The 17,824-nt window shown below is 41.3% G+C and overlaps 1 protein-coding gene across 8 annotated transcripts in view; it reads right to left on the reverse strand.

Annotated features, from left to right (window-relative positions):
* SPATS2 (spermatogenesis associated serine rich 2) overlaps window positions 1-17,824 on the reverse strand; it is a 150,359-nt gene that overhangs the window by 121,590 nt on the left and 10,945 nt on the right. For 2 of the 8 annotated variants that reach the window (XM_054238560.2, XM_078336788.1), the window contains exon 3: window positions 10,857-10,961. The exons of the other annotated variants lie outside the window; for them this stretch is intronic. The gene's annotated coding sequence lies outside the window, so the exon portion shown is untranslated. The remainder of the gene's footprint in view (window positions 1-10,856; window positions 10,962-17,824) is intronic. 8 annotated transcript variants of the gene reach the window in all.

Below are 17,824 nucleotides of genomic sequence, written 5' to 3' on the forward strand. Positions count from 1 at the left end.
GCAGATGGATCACCTGAGGTCAGGATTTCAAGACCAGTCTGGCCAATGTGGCAAAACTCTGTCTATACTAAAAATACAAAAATTAACCAGGCGTGGTGGCATGCACATGTAATCCCAGCTACTCAGGAGGCTGAGGCAGGAGATTTACTGGAGCCCAGGAGGTGGAGGTTGCAGTGAGCCGAGATTGTAACATTGCATTCCAGGCTAGGTGACAAGAGTGAGACTCCATCTCAAAAAAAAAAAAAAAATACTATCATCTCCAAATTAAATGTGGCCTTGAAAGCTGGCATATCTCTGGTATCAGGCAGTAATTACTAATAACTTCAAGAACCTCAGCTTAAACAAAGTATTATGGCTGACATATATTCCCAAATTATCCTTGATTTTAAAGTCTAATAACTAATAACTTTTTAGATGTTAACTCATATAGCACTTTGCAGTCTGTAACCTGCCATTTAACACTGACTTTGTGTTCATTCAGTCATCTGCTGTGTCAAATACTGTGGTAGCCAAGGAGTCCACAAACTGTCAAGGGCCATACAACAAATATTTTAGGCTTTGCTGGCCATACAGTCTGTCACAATATTCAACTCTGCTGTTGCAATGTAAAAGGTGCATTGACAATTTGTGAATGAATAAGCAGGGCTGTGTCCTAATTAAACTTTATTTACAAAAAGAGGCAGCAGGCCATTTTTTGGCTTGGCAACCCCTGTCTTAGCCTATGGGGAGAGAGCAGTAAAACATTTTTAAAATTAAAATTTGAATAAATAAAATACACACAGAGCCTATCAGATGTAGAAGTGCTACAGAGAAAATGAAGCAGGGTAAAAGCGATACATAGCCAGGGCCTCACCAATATGGAGACACTGGAGCCTGACCCCTGAAGTAAGGAAGGGGAAAAGCCATGCTACCTGCATAGGAAAAGCATTTCTAGGAGAAGTAACAGCAAGCACAAAGGTTCTGAAGAAGGAACAAACTGGTATCTCAGAAAAACAGCAAGGATGTCACTGTGGCTAAAGGAACATGAGCAATGGAGAGTCATAGGAAATCAGGCCAGAAGAGCAAGCTGAAACCAGACTCTGTACAACCTTTTAGGTCACTGTCACAACTTTGGCTTTTACTCTAAAATGGAAAACCCCTGGAAGATCTTGAGCAAAGGAGTGACAACCTCATTTGACTTAATTTTAAGAGGATCATTCTGGAGGACTGTTGAGAAAAGACTGCACAGAGACAAGGACAGAAAGAGAGAACTCAACCAGAAGACGAATGCAATAATACAGGAAAGAAAGGATGGCAGTTTGAATCTGAGTGGTAGCAGCAGAGAGGGTGATCAGATTCAGTAGGTATCCTCAAAGTAAAACAAGATGAGATGTGATATGTACACAGAGAGAGGCATCAAGGATGATTCCAAGGTTTTTGTCCTAAGTAACTGGAAGGATAGTCTCTCTGTTTACTGAAATGAGATGACCATGAAAGAGGCCTGGGGAAACATATTAAGTTTGAGATGCCTTCAGTGGACAGCAAGACATACAAGTTTGAAGTTAATATTATTTTACATTATGACTGTCCCCAGTATATGTTTGCTTTCTCCAACTGTGTTATAAAATCCTTAAGAACAAGAACACCTCACTTTCACTTTATTCACAGGTGACAGACTCTTACTTTTTTTTAAACAAGTCTGCCTTGATCTTGAAACTCTTACTTTATACACAATTTTAATAGGGTTATCGCTCTAGTTCCTGAATCCATCAAACAATATAAGTAGAAAATTTAAAATGGGGGGAAAATGATAGCAGCTATCACTGACAGCTGACAAAGGAGTAAACAGAAAAGAAAGCATAAAAAACTGACACAAAAAGCCACCGCACTAGGCTGGGTGCGGTGGCTCACACCTGTAATCCCAGCACTTTGGAAGGCCAAGGTGGGAGGATCGATTGAAGCTATGATTTCAAAATCAGACATCTCTACGAAAAGTTAAAAAAAAAAAAAAAATTAGTCAGGTGTGATGGTATATATCTGCAGTCCCAGCTACTTAGGAGAATGAAGTGGGAGGTTTGCTAGAGCCTGGGAGGTCAAGGCTACAGTGAGCTGTGATTGTACTGCTTCATTCCAGCCTAGGTGACAGAGCAAGAGACCCTGTCTTAAAAAAAAAAAAAAAAGTTGACAAAAGCTAGAAAGATCTAGCATTCCAAGTTTATTTTTTACTGTAGGTACTATACAAACAACTGTACATATATGTCAGTATCCCAAAGAGATTGTTCTGGGTTTCATTTTGTTTTTGAGACGGAGTCTTTCTTGCTCTGTCACCCAGACAGCTGGAGTACAGTGGCACAATCTCAGCTCTCTGCAACCTCCACCTCCTAGATTCAAGCAATCCTGCTGCCTCAGCCTACTGAGTAGCTGGGATTATCCACATGCACCACCATGCCCAGCTAATTTTTGTATTTTCAGTAGAGACTGGGTTTCCCCATGTTGGTCAGGCTGGTCTTGAACTCCTGACCTCAAGTGATCCACCCACCTCGGCCTCCCAAACCAAAGGCATTGTTCTGACAGGACAAAATTTTTCCAAATATCTTTAGTTACAGTTAATGTAATTTTTTGATGTCATGTTTTAAAGTATTGTTATTTAAAATAGAAGAAATTGTATTCAAAAGAGTAAATGTCAATTATCTGAAAAATTTATATATGTGTTATCCTCACAGGTATGTTAGAAGGCAGATGAAATTAGAAAGTCACCTGATAAACATTTATTTGGACTCAACCTGTACTAAAAATAGTAGCTGTAAGAAAACGTAAGCCATCATTCAAGATCAAGTCTCTCCTTTTTTTTGAGACGGAGTCTCACTCTCTTGCCCAGGCTGGAGTGCAGTGGTACGATCTCAGCTCACTGCAACCTCTGCCTCCCAGGTTCAAGTGATTCTCTTGCCTCAGCCTCCCAAGTAGTTGGGATTACAGGCATGGGTCACCATGCCCAGCTAATTTTTGTATTTTTAGTGGAGATGGGGTTTTGGGTTTTGCCACACTGGCCAGGCTGGTCTCAAACTCCTGACCTCAGGTGATCCAGTCGCCCCAGCCTCCCAAAGTGCTGGGAATTCAGGCATGAGCCATGGTGCCCGGCCCAAGCTCAAGTCTCTTTTTGAGAAATGGAAATATAAACAATTAATTATAATACAATGTGATCAGTAAAATGAATACAGACCTTGAATTCAGACATCCGGGTTTAAATTTTAACACTGTGTCAAAATTTAAGTGTGTGATTTTAGGCACATTATCAACATCTCTGGACAATTATTAAAAAGATCACACATAAATACATAAAGCATTCAGCAGGGTAGACAGCATAAAGGAGATGAATGATAGCTAATTATAATCCTCATACACACATGATACAATGAGATCATAATGATGGATTAAACTAGGTGCCAGCACACTTGTCTGTAAAGAGCAAGATACCAAATACTTTAGGCTTTGTAAGCTATACGGTCTGTATTGCAACCACTCAAATCTGCTGCTGCAGTATGAAAGCAGCCATAGACAATACAAAAGAGAATGAGCATGGCTGTGTTCCAACACAAGTTTTTTTCATGGACACTGATACTTGAATTTAATATAATTTTTGTGTCACAAAATATTATTTTTATTCTTTCAACCGCTTAAAAGTATAAGAACCATTCTTAGCTTGCAGGCCATACAAAGACAGGCAGCAGGCCCGATGTGGCCTGTCCGTGAACAGTAGTTCGCCAACCCCTGGTATAGAAATGTTGGGGATGAAGGCAGTGGTCAGAACAGATGACTCTGCTCAAAGACAGCATACCTGTGGCTGCTTGACACATAACTGTTCTCCCCTATTCTCTGCCTGGCTAATTTCTGCTCATCTTTCAAGTCTCTATTTAAATGTCACTACTCTAAGCAGGGCACAATGGCTCACACCTATAATCCCAGCACTTTGGGAGGCCCAGGCAGGAGGATCACCTGAGGCCAGGAGCTAGAGATAAGCTTAGGCAACATAGCAAGACCCTGTCTCTACAAAAAATTAGCTGGGCATGGTAGCATGCAACTGTGGTCCCAGCTACTTGAGGGGCTGAAGCAAGAGGATCACTTTGGCCCAGGAATTCAAGGCTGCAGTGAGCTAAGATCACACAACTATACCCCAATCTAGGCAACAGAGCAAGATCTTTTCTCTAAAAAAATAAAATTAAAAAAAAAAAAAAAAAAGCCACTAACTCCAGAACCTGCACTCTTCGCTTCCCTACCCCAAATAAGACTAATCTGATGCTTTCACTACAGGCTTCCAAAAGACTCTGACAATTTCTATCATAGCCTTCACTACATTAAATTATACTAGTTTAATTGTCTTCCCTGCAAGACTGTAAATCCCTGTAAGCAGGAACTTGCCTATGTGCTCAACATGATATCCCTAGCATTTAGCCCAGTGCCTGGCACACAGCAGGTGCTAGTAAATATCCACTGAAACAAATGAATCAAGCAATAGTCAAGTCTCACATCCAACAACAGCTCTTTCTGGAACCTGTCAGGACACAGATCCTTACACAGGTTCCCTACTTCCAAACAGTACTTTACTCTCCCCTCTCTAAGAACACAGGTCAAACTTCCCTCTATCTAACTCCCTCTTTTTCTTGAGCCTGATTTAAGAACTCGAAAGCTAATTATCTTTGAAACTTCCCTCCCTTCCCTTTCCAACACTTGAGCTGAGGCCCCCAATTCCTTACTGTAATCTTGCAGTCATTTCCCCAGCACCCAGTTTCCAGGATATTTAAGAATAGGGTACTAGGGGCAGGAAACAACAGGGAACAGAAAATCAATAAACCATAACAGAAAAGCAATAAGCAATAACAGAGAATTCCAGTTTTTTGTTTTTTTGTGGAGACACTGGCATGATCTTGAGTCACTGCAACCTCCACCTCCCAGGTTCAAGCAAATCTCTCTCATGCCTCAGCCTCTTGAGTAGCTGGGACTACAGGCACCTGCCACCATGCCTGGCTAACTTTTGTATTTTTCTTTTTCTTTTCTTTTTTTTTTTTTTAAAGACGGGGTTTCACCATGTTGGTCAGGCTGGTCTTGAACTCCTGACCTCAGGTGATCCGCCCGCCTTGGTCTCCAAAGTGCTTGGATTACAGGTGTGAGCCACTACACCCGGCCACTTTTGTATTTTTAGTTGAGACAGGATTTTACCATTGTCCAGGCTGGCCTCGAACTCCTGATCTCAGGTGTTTCTCCCACCTCCTTCTCCCAAACTGCCAGGATTACAGGTGTGAGCCACTGCACCTGGTGAGAATTCCAGTTTTTGAATCACTGAAATAACATCTTTTTACTTTTGACCACTTTGGCCCCAGTAGTAAATAAGTAACAAGAGTTCCAGCTCCTCTGCCTTTCCCTACACCTGCACTGCCAGAAGTAAAGGGAATCTTCCACTCTGCAGCTTCTTCACTACCTCTGTCCTTCAGGCGCTTACACTACAATTTGCCTTGAGACATCAGGAGTAATGTCATCATAATGTGTTCCTCTTTACATTACTCAGCACAAAAATCCCAGGACTGTCAGGTCATTCTGAATCCTTAAACTTTCATCTCCTTCGATGAACAGCCTCCCCTTTCTCCACTCCTCCTCAATTCCTAAAGTCTTTGCACATATCCCCTGGAACACATCAGTTAAATCCCCTATATCTTAAACCTCTTGTCTGAATGATCCCTTCACCATTTTGCTCTAAATGAAATCTAATTGCTCTGAAGGCTCCATTCTCTCTATAGTCCTATCCACAATGTTTTCTCTCTCACACCCTTATACTAAAGGGCCTAGGGGTTAGAAGAACAAAGGTGTTGGCAGTTGGGAAAACTTGTACCTCCTCACCCATGCTCACTCCTAGCTGCTGCCCTTCCTTCCACTTCCTCAGTGGAAGAGAAGGCAATCACTACCACCATTTATTTGTCCTGTCCTCTCTCCTGTTATTCACTCTAGATGAACTGACTGCTCCTATCTACGGCCAATGCCTCCACTGGCCAGACTCCAAACCCTATTGCCTCACCATCCCACTTCTCACTCCTGCATCAGCAATATTTTCCTCTCTACTGGTGCATCCTCATCAGCACTGTAGAAACATACTCTTAATTATCTCATTGAAAAAGATAAGCCATAAGCCCAGTTTCCTCTCCAGCTATTTATCCGTTTCTCTGCTCTCCTTGACAGCAAAACTCCTAGAAGAAGCTGTAACTGTCTCCAATTCCTTTTCTCCAATTCGCTCTCAGAATCACCCCCAGAGGCGTTTGCTGCCCGATTACCCTACCAAAGCCTCTCCTGTCAATATCAGCAACAACTTACAAATTACTAAATCTGATGGTTAATTTTAGTCACCTTACTTAGATATTTGCAACACCTAGTATACCGTATATATTCTTATTTTGTGTAAACATTACCCTCCCCAGAATGTAAACTCAAGGAAGACAAGGAGAAGACAGGGAGGTCTGTTTCATTCACAGCTGTATCCCTTTTTTTTTCTTTCTTTCAAGACTTGGACTGCCTTACACAGCTGTATCTCTAGCAATAAGAACAGTGTCTGGTACATGGTACCATATTTTTTTTCATATTTTAACATCTCTGAAAACCAGACTCAATTAATGACATCTTATAATTGCTATTTGTTTCTCTGAAACACCTGGAAGCACTATCAATCTGAAACAACTTTTAATTAGAATCTCTGCTTGAGTTTTGTTGTACCACATAGGGAGTGTGAATTCAGACCTAGAATCAGTTTAAATTCCCATGAAAGTTTTTAGCCCTCCTACACACCACCAAAGTTGAGACACAAGCTGCCTTGCTATGCCTTTCTGTATGGTAGGTTTAGTTCTTATTTCCAATCTCATGCAGTTTCCCAGCTTTATGCATGGCCCCTAATAGACTATGCATCTTGGGCTTATTTCCCTTTTCTAGTAGTAATGGTGCATCTTACAACTGATGAAATCAGAAATAGCAATACAAGCATATTGTTACAGAAATGAAGACAACAAAAATATTAACTAAAAAAGCTAAAAGTGGGCCAGGTGCGGTGGCTCACACATCTGTAATCCCAGCACTTTGGGAGGCCTAGGCGGACAGATCACGAGGTCAAGAGTTCAAGACCAGCCTGACCAAAATGGCAAAACCCCATCTTTACTAAAGATACAAAAACTTAGCCTGGCCTGGTGGCAGATGCCTGTAATCCCAGCTACTCGGGAGGCTGAGGCAGGAAGAATAACTTGAACCAGGGAGGCGGAGGTTACAGTGAGCCAAGATCGCACCAGTGTACTCCAGCCTGGCAACAGAGCAAGACTCCATCTCAGAAAAAAAAAAAAAAAAAGCGAAAAGTGCTTCTGAGAAAAGGGAAATAAAGAAGGGGGGTGCTGCTTTTTTAAAACAAGCTTTGACCTGGCGCAGTGGCTCATGCCTATAATTGCAGTACTTTGGCACGCCAAGGCAAGCTAATCAGAGGTCAAGAAATTAAGACCAGCCTGGCCAACACGGTGAAACTCTGTCTCTACCAAAAATACAAAAATTAGCTGGGTGTGGTGGTGTGCGCCTGTAATCCCAGCTACTCAGGAAGCTGAGGCAGGAGAATAGCTTGAATCCAGGAGGCAGAGGCTAAAGTGAGCCGAGATCGCACCACTACACTTCAGCCTGGTGACAGAGCGAGACTCAATCACAAAAAAACAAAAAACAAAAAACAAGCTTTACAAAACTATTTGATTCTATAAACCATATTCACACATAACTTAGATGAAAATGAACCCTGAAAACCAAAGGGGAAAAAAAAGAATTAAACGCTCTTTGAGAAAAAAATTAGAAAAAAGAAAGGAAAACGTATATAGACATGGGGGAAATGCAGGGGTCAGAAATTGAGAAGACCTTAAGTCTGGCAAAGGCAAAATAAAGAGGAAGGACAAAAACAAAAGGAAAAAAAATCTAGGGCAGCTTTGCAAGTACTGGAGACAAAGCATGCTAAAATAGCCTAAGATAGAAAAAGTCAAAACTGTCAGGCTGTTTTCATTGAAATTGTAGGAAATAGTGCAGAAATAGAACTTTTCAACTGAGCTCCATATTACCTAACGTACATCTCTACCTGGATATCCCACAGAAATTCAATTAAACATGTTCCTAGTAAAAGAACTGATTAATTCTAATCATTTTCTGGAAAACATGGGGGTGGGTGGGATTTCTGTATTTACATATGAAGGATTAAGTGTGTGTGTGTGTGTGTGTGTGTGTGTGTGTGTATGGAAGAATATCCATAAATAAGCCGGACGTGGTGGCTCACGCCTGTAATCCCAGCACTATGGAAGGCCGAGGCAGGTGGATCACTAGGTCAAGAGATCGAGACCATCCTGGTCAACATGGTGAAACCCCGTCTCTACCAAAAATACAAAAAATTAGCTGGGCATAGTGGTGTGTGCCTGTAATCCCAGCTACTTAGGAGGCTGAGGCAGGAGAATTGCCTGAACCCAGGAGGCAGAGGTTGCGGTGAGCTGAGATCAGCCAATATCGCGCCATTGCACTCCAGCCTCGGTAACAAGAGCTAAACTCCGTCTCAAAGAAAAAAGAATAACCATAAATATACCAACAATCAATTAAAATTTCCAGATTTCCCATGTTTAAAAATTTAACACATCTCAACTAAGTTCATCCATTCCCAAGCCTGCCCTTCTTCCTATAGTCCCTAGGTGGGTAGTACTACTCAGTCTCCCAAACAAGAAACCTAAGAAGTGATACAAATTCTTCCCCATCTTCATCCAATCCAATCCTGCCTAACCTATATCTAAATTCTCTTGAATTTATCTTCTCCATTCCAACTACCTTCTATTACGACTTCAACTCTTCCTCGGAGTACACCAATATTCTGTATATTCCAACCAGCCTCCACATAACTGCTGAAGGGATCCTTCTAACTGTAAGCCTGTTTGTGTCATTCTCCTGCTTAAAGCGCCCGATATCTAAAGTTCAAGCTCCTGAGCATGGCAAATAAAATTCTTTATGAACTTACCCTAGTCTGGCCCCCATGCTCATTTAAAACTACTTATTCATTCATTCATTCAGCTAGCTAGCCATCAAATTTATTTTTTTCCTTCCTTCCTTTCCTTCTGTCCGTCCGTCTGCCAGCTAGCCATCAAATTTATTTTTTCCCTCCCTCCCTTCTTTCCTTCGTTCCTTCCTTTGAGACAGGATCTCATTCTGTCTCCCCAGCTGGAGTGCAGTGGCTTGATCTCACTGCAATCTGCACCTCCCCAGCCCAAGCAATCCTCACACCTCATCCTCCTGAGTAGCTAGGATCACATGGGGTTTTGCCATGTTGCCCAGGCTGGTCTCAAATCCCTGAGCTCAAATGATCTGCCCACCTCAGCCTCCCACAGTGCTGGGATTATGGCTATGGGCCACTATGGACCACTGTGTTTGGCCAATTTATCCTTTTTTTTTTTTTTCTTTTACAAGATGGGAGTCTCACTCTGTCACCCAGGCTGGAATGCAATGACACCATCATAGCTCACTGCAGCCTCAAACTCCTAGGCTCAAGTGATCTTCCCACCTCAGCCTTCCAATTAGGTAAGACTATAGGCACACACTACCATAACCAGATAGCTTTTTAAAATTTTTTGTAGAGATAGGGTCTTGTTACCCAGGTTGGTCTCAAACTTCTGGCTTTAAGCAATCCTCCCATCTTAGCCTCCCAAACCTCTGGGATCACAGGAATGAGCCACAGCACCCAGCCAGCCAGTAAATATTTATTGAGCACTTACAATATGCCAGATTCTCTACTAGGCACTGGGGAATATACTAGTGAGCAAAACAGAAATGTCCTGCACTCTCCTTACAGTTTAATGGAGGAACTGCTCAAATACATGCACCCACTCAACAAACATCTTTCTAATATCTACTTGTATAAAGACTCTTCTCAACACAGGAAATACAATGACAACCAAGACAAAGTCCCTACCCTCAGACAGTTTACATTCTAATGATAAACTATGACACATGCCATGAAAATAAAGTTCAGGATGTTATGATATCCACAGAGACAGGGAAACCTGAAAAATGAACTGAGGAGTCAGCAAAGACTTCTCTCAGGAAGTGATAACTGAGATCAGAGCCCAAAGATGAGAAGGTAATGACAAGGGAAGGGGTGGTGGTGGTAAAGAACATTCCAGACAGAGGGAATAGCAAATACAAAGACCCTGAAGTAAGTGGGAACACAAGGCATTAGGGAAATAAATGGCCAGAGTAATCAGAGGGTAGGAATGGTGCCAGATGAAGCTGACAACATAAGCACTAAAATGTAAATAAAATATATGATCACTGCGTTGGGAATGTATCATTAGGGGTACAAGAGTGGAATCAGGGGAGCAAACATATACAGTATTGCACAACTAAATATTGCACAACTAAAGACTTGTTAATATTAGAGTATTGCACTAGTAAAGATTTGTTAGGAAGGTAGATTTCACGTTAAGTTTTCCCAACCTTAGAGCAGCACTCCATCTCAAAAAAGAAAGAAAGAAAGAAAGAAAAGAAGAGAGAAAATCGTCTCCCCTACCCCACCCAAAAAAAGAAAAAAAGAAAGAAAAAAAAAAGAGAAAAGAAAATCATCTCCCCCACCCCGCCCCAGAGAGTCTAGCTCTGTCAACCAGGCTGGAATGCAGTGGCCCTTTCTCAGCTCACTGCAACCTCCGCCTCCTTGGTTCAAGCAATTCTCCTGCCTCAGCCTCCCAAGTAGCTGGGATTACAGGCATCTGCCAGTGTGCCCGGCTAATTTTTTTGGTATTTTTAGTAGAGACAGGGTTTCATTATGTTGGCCAGGCTGGTTTCAAACTCCTGACCTCAGGTGATCCGCTGGCCTTGGCCTCCCAAAGTGCTGGGATTACAGACATGAGCCACTGTGCTGGCCTTAAAATTGTCTTTATTCATAGATGACACGATCAAATCTAAAAAATAATAATAGAATAAATGAGTTTAGCAAGGTTGCAGAATATAAGGTCAATACAGAAAAATCTATTGTATTTCTATATACTAGCAACAATCACTTATTAAAATTATAAATACAAAGCATCAAAAAATATAAAATTCATAAGAATAAATCTGAAAAAAAGATGTGAAAGATCTGAACACTGAAAACTACACATCACAGAGAGATATTAAAGACCTAAATAAAAGAAGTTATATATCTATCTGTTCACAGGTTCTCAGAAGACTTAATATTGTCAGCATGCCAATTCTCCCCAAACTGATTCAATAGATTTAATGCACTCTCAATCAAAATCCCAGCAGACTTTTTTCAGAATCTAGCAAACTAGTTCTCTTTTTTTTGTTGTTGTTTTTGGAGACAGAGTCTCGCTCTGTCCCCCAGACTGGGCAGTGGCTCGATCTCAGCTCACTGCAACTTCTGCCTCCTAGACTCAAGTGATCCCTCCCACCTCAGCCTCCCAAGTAGCTCGGACTGCAGATGTGCAGCACCAAGCCCAGCTAATTTTTGTATTCTTGGTAGAGACAGGGTTTCGCCATGTTGCCCAGGCTGGTCTCAAAATCCTGGGTTCAAGCAATCTGCCCACCACAGCCTTCAGATTAGCTGAAGTCAGGAGTTCGAGACCAGCCTGGCCAACATGGTAAAACCCCATCTTTACTAAAAATACAAAAATTACCTGGACGTGGTAGTGGACACCTGTAATCCCAGCTACGGGGAGGATGAGGCAGGAAAGTGGCTTAAACCAAGAAGGCAGAGGTTGCAGTGGGCCTAGATTGCGCCACTGCACTCCACCCTGAGTGACAGACCAAGACTAGTCTCAATAAATAAATAAATAATAACCACAGACTGGGCACAGTGGCTCACACTTGTAATCACAGCACTTTGGGAGGCTGAGGTGGGTGGATCACCTGCGGTCAGGAGTTCCAGACCAGCCTGGCAACCATGGTGAAACCCCAACTCTACTAAAAAAAAAAAAAAAAAATTAGCCAGGTATGATGGCGTGCACCTGTAATCCCAGGTACTTGGGAGGGTGAGGCATGAGAATCACTTGAACCTGGGAGGCGGAAGCTGCAGTGAGATCGAGCCACTGCACTCCAGCAGCCTAGGCAACAAACCAAGACTCTTTCTTAAACAAAAAACAAAAAAACAGCTGGGGGCAGTGGCTCACACCAGTAATCCCAGCACTTTGGGAGGCCAAGGCAGGCAGATTACAAGTTAAGGAGTTCGAGACCAGCCTGGCCAATATGGTAAACCCCATCTCTACTAAAAATACAAAATTTAGCCAGGTGTGGCACGTGCCTGTAGTCCTGGCTACTGGGAGGCTGAGGCAAAAGAATCACTTGAACCTGGGAGGCAGAGGTTATAGTGAGCAGAGATCAAGTCACTGTACTCCAGCCTGGGTAACAGAACAAGACTGCCTCAAAAAAAAAAAAAAAAAAAGTTATAACCACAAAGCTCAAGAAGCTCTCATGCTCCCTGGCTGTCATACAATATTTCCTAGCTGCAGTCATTCTCCCATTCTCCTAAACAATTTCATACCTTTTCCTCTTTACACAAACCTCCATCACCACCTTATCCTCAATCTTGGCTGAGCACTTTATTTCGTAATTCACTGAGAATATTAATCAGAAGAAAATTTTCACAAACTTCCACTGCCAATTCAAACCACCTACTTGGTGGGTTTCCAATATATTTTAAAGATTAAATCAACAGGAATTGGAGATACATTTGACGTGAGGTATGAGGAACAAAAAGGAATCAAAGACAACTTTTAGATCTTTGCTCAAATCTTAATTTCTCAACAAGGCCTTTCCTCACTACATTTGAATCTGTCTCCATCTCTATCTCCCTCCTTCTCTAATACATAAACACACACACTCTCTCTCTCTCTCTCTCTCTCTCTCACACACACACATACTTACATGCTCACACATTCCCTCCCTCCTTTGCAGGGGTGTTTTGGGTTTTTTTTTGTTTTTGGCAATACCAAATATGAAACACTAAACATTTCACTCCTTCAATTAATATCTGCCCTCACCGCTAAAATATGGGCTGCATACAGGCAAGAATTTTCATGCTTAGTTCACTCCCATGTAGCTGGCTCATAGTAGGCACTCAGGAAAACTTTATTAAAGAAATGAATGAAAGATTTTTGGCATGAGCAAATGTATTGATGATGGTATCATTTACACAGAAAAAGAACAGGTGTAGGGTGAAAAGAATCATGGTTTCTGTAGGAAGGAGCTTATAATCTAGTGAGAAAAAGACACTGGATTGCATGTGACACATAGATTTACAACACATTAGGATTCTATGATTTGTTAACTGATTAAAGCAAAACTGGAATATACAGCATAATGTCAGTTACAAAAATTGTTTATGCATGCTTTCATATATACATACACACTTGCAAACATGTAGGCACATACAAACACATACACACGTTTCTGCACCTATACATAAAACGTTCTTGTAGGAAAAATACCAATCTGCTAGTCTGGAATGGTACCATGTATGGGGAATGGGACTGAAGAGACAGTAGGGAGATTTTCACTTTCCAACTTATACATGTTTTACAGGAAGCATACTACATTTGAATTTTTTTAAAGAGAGAAGAAGCTGGGCGCAGTGGTTCATGCCTGTAATCCCAGCACTTTGGGAGGCTAAAGCGGGAGGATCACCTGAGGTCAGGAGTTCGAAACCAGCCTGGCCAACATGGTAAAACCCCATCTCTACTAAAAATACAAAAATTAGCCAAGTGTGGGTGGTGGCAGGCACCTGTAATCCCAGCTACTTGGGAGGCTGAGGCAGGAGAATTGCTCCACCCCAGGAGGCAGAGGTTGCAATGAGCCAAGATCAAATCACTGCATTCTAGCCTGACAAAACAAGATTCTGTCTCAAAAAAAAATTAGAAAGAAGAAGAAGAAAAAAGAATAAGAGGAGGAGGAGGAAAAGTTAACGAAATATATAAAGTACCATCAAAAAATAATACATACAAGCTGGGCACAGTGTCTCACACCAGTAATCCCAGCACTTTGAGAGGCCAAGGTAGGCATATCACCTGAGGTTGGGAATTCGAGACCAGCCTGGCCAACATAGTAAAACCCTTTCTCAACTAAAAATACAAGAAATTAGCCAGGTGTGGTGGCATTCACCTATAATCCCAGCTACTAGGGAAGTTGAGGCAGGAGAATTGCTGGAACCTGGGAGGCAGAGACTGCATTGAGCCAAGACTGCACCACTGCACTCCAGCCTTGGTAACAGAGCGAGACTCCTTTAAAAAAAAAAATAATAATACTGTATCAAAGAAAAAAAAAAGGCCAGGCACAGTGGCTCACGCCTGTAATCCCAGCACTTTGGGAGGCCGAGGTGGGTCTGAGGTCAGGAGCTCACAATCAGCATGGCCAACATGGTGAAACCCCATCTCTACTAAAAATACAAAAATTAGTCAGGTGTGGTGGCATGCGCCTATAATCCCAGCTACTTGGGAGGCTGAGGCAGGAGAATCACTGGAACCAGGGAGGCACAGATTGCAGTGAGCCAGGACTGCGCCACTGCACTCTAGTCTGGGCAACAGAGCAAAACTCTGTCTCCAAAAAAAAACACTTTATAAATTTTTTTATATATATAAAAAAACATAGGCATATAAATGTAAGCGGAACAATCTATCTGAAGGTACACACAAGGCTTATAACAGATTTCTTCTGGAGAGAAGAATGTTATTAGGACAGTGTTATTTGGGAAGGGCTAGTGTTCGGGATCAAGGTTAAGGGGACCTTTTGCTTTACACACTCTACATTTCTATAATGCTTGAATTTTTTCACTATTAATAAATTATCCTGAAGTAAAAGTTAAGATGAATAAGCATTTCATACAGTATAAAAATTATTGTATCAGTACATAATATCTTTAGAAGGATACATAAGAGAAAGTGCTATCAGTTGGGAAGAAAACTGGGAAACTGTCTTTATTTCTGTACTGTTCAATTTTGTTTACTGCATGCATGCACTGCTTTTAAAAATTTAAAGTGCATTTTTAAAACTACACTAGGTTTGGTCACTCTGGTTAGTAGGGAAAAAAAAAAACTGCACTAGGTCATGTGCTATTGTGAAAGTACGTAACCGATGTAACAGATTTTAATGGCAAAAAGCAGCATTTGCATCCACCGGAAAGATTTCAGTGAGGTTTGAGGAGTCACCAACTGACTTGGAAAGCATTGCAGGCAGAGTTCACAGAAGAGGTAAAGGCACAGAGGCATGGCAAGAGACAGGAGAGTTCAGGACAAAGCTGCAGAGCACAGGGAGAGAGGACCTTCAGAAGATAACTGAAAAATCACCAATTCCTGAATACATACAGTTTCCATTGCTTATTTAAAGAAAATAACCAAATTTAGACTTGCAAATGGCTTTCTGTTTGTTCTACTTAAAGCTACTGTTTCACTCCAAATCACAACATAATGAAATGAGCATGTGTGCCTACAAACCTGGTAGAATATATTCATCAGTTCAAGATGGTTCAATCCTGAATGGAGGATAAAATTCTAAATTAATAATTACTTTGGATTGCCTATTCTTATCTATCTTCTTTTGAACACCCCATAAAACCAAGTTGCAATAAGCACAAAACAATGATAATATAACAATTGCATATTACTAGATATAAAAAGTAGGCTTCTCTGACCCAGTTTTCAAAAAATTCTGATTGTGGCATTTATAGCAAATGTCTCACACCAGGGCAGAATGAAGAAAGATGATCTAAATCTCAGCTAAAACTAGATAGCACTATTGCCATTAATTCTTATGAATTAAGTAAACATTGATAATATACTGATTTCTGCCAAAGAAAAACTGATTTTATGTATACATGTTTCTAATTTCTTGATTTGGGAGCATCAATTAAAAGCAAAGTATCAACACTGATAGAGTCAAATCTTTGTTGATCGTTAAGTATAGGTTTTGTTGCCTTCCCACTCCTACTTGGAAAAATTTCCTTCCAATTCAGGCTACATGTGGCAAAAATAATTACAACTATGGTATTAGCTAATAGTTATTGAGTGCATACTACATGTACTCATGGAATGTTTTACATCAGTTAAAATTCAATAGTCCTAACTCAACAAAAAGACAATCCAAATGGACCTTGAGAGCTTGTTTGGAGGTTCTAGCAGGGGAGCGCAGCTACTCGTATACTATTGACCGAAGACCGGTCCTCCTCTATCGGGGATGGTCGTCCTCTTCCACCGAGCGCGCAGCTTCAGGAGAGACGCACATGGAGCAGTGAGGAAGGAAGGCGACACCCACCTAGCCAGCCAGATCAGCCGAATCAACCCTGGCGATCAATGGGGTGACAGATGTCGCAGCCAGATCGCCCTCACATCCAACAAAAAGACAATCCAATTTGAAAACAGGCAAAGGACTTAAAAGACATTTCTCCAAGAAGATATACAAATGGCCAAGAAGCACATGAAAATATGTGCGACATCACTAGTCATTAGGGAAATGAAAATAAAAGCACGAGATACCACCTCACATCTATTAGGATGGCTACAGTTTAAAAAAAAAAAACAAAAAACAACAACAAATGTTGTCTAGGATGTAAAGAAATCAGAAGCCTCATACATTGCTGGTAGGAATATAAAATGGTACAGCCAATATGGAAAACTGTATGGTGGTTTTCCAAAAAGTTAAACATAAAATTATTATATGTACACTATGACACAAGCTTTTGAGAAAAACAAAGAATTATTATATGACCCAACAATTCCACTTTTAGATATAGGCACAAAAGAACTCAAAACAGGTATTCAAACAAATACTATACATGAATGCTCAGAGTAACCTTATTCAAAACAGGCAAAGGTAGAAAACATACGACTAACCTAATCAATAGATAGATTTTTACAGATTTTTTTTTTTTTTTAGTCAGAGTCTTGCTTTGTCACCCAGGCCGGACTGCAGGGGCACCAACTCGGTTCACTGCAACCTACACCTTCCAGATTCAAGTGATTCTCCTGTCTCAGCCTCCAGAGTAGCTGGGATTACAGGCGCACACCACCACACCCGACTAATTTTTGTATTTTTAGTAGAGACGGGGGTTTCACCATGTTGGCCAGGCTGATCTCGAACTCCTGACCTCAGGTGATCCACCCCACTTGGCTCCCAAAGTGTTGAGATTACAGGTGTGAGCCACCAAACTTCGCCAATAGATTTTTTCTTTTCTTTTCTTTTCTTTTTTTGATAGAGTCTTGCTCTACCATCAGGCTGGAGTACAGTGGCGTGATCTTAGCTCACTGCAACTTCCACCTCCTGGGTTCAAGAGATTCTCCTGCCTCAGCCTCCCAAGTAGCTGGGACTACAGGTGCCACCACACCCAGCTAATTTTTGTATTTTTAGCAGAGACAGGGTTTCACTATGTGGGCCAAGCTTGTCTTGAACTCCTGATCCCGTGATCTACCCACTTTGGCCTCCCAAAGTGCTGAGATTACAGGCATGAGCCACTGCACCCGGCCCATAGAAATATTATAACTATACTATCAATATTTGCCTGATCATAACTGACATTCAACAGGTACACATTTCAGGCATCAGAAACTTCAGCTGCCAAGAAGGTTAATGATATACTTGGGACTATCTCATAATGGAAATAATTAGCCAGTACAGTGTGAAAGGATGATGTGTTCTCAGCTTTATTGTCCAATGAAAAATGTAATAATGTAAAAATTGAATGGAAATTCTACTTAATCTTGCTGAAATATTAAGATTTCAGGTAATAAGTAATCAGGATGAAAGTACCAAATATCCTTCCTTTATTCAGGAGCTTGGTCAT

The sequence above is a fragment of the Callithrix jacchus genome, chromosome 9 (genome assembly GCF_049354715.1).
Source record: "Callithrix jacchus isolate 240 chromosome 9, calJac240_pri, whole genome shotgun sequence".
NCBI classification, from domain to species: domain Eukaryota; kingdom Metazoa; phylum Chordata; class Mammalia; order Primates; family Cebidae; genus Callithrix; species Callithrix jacchus.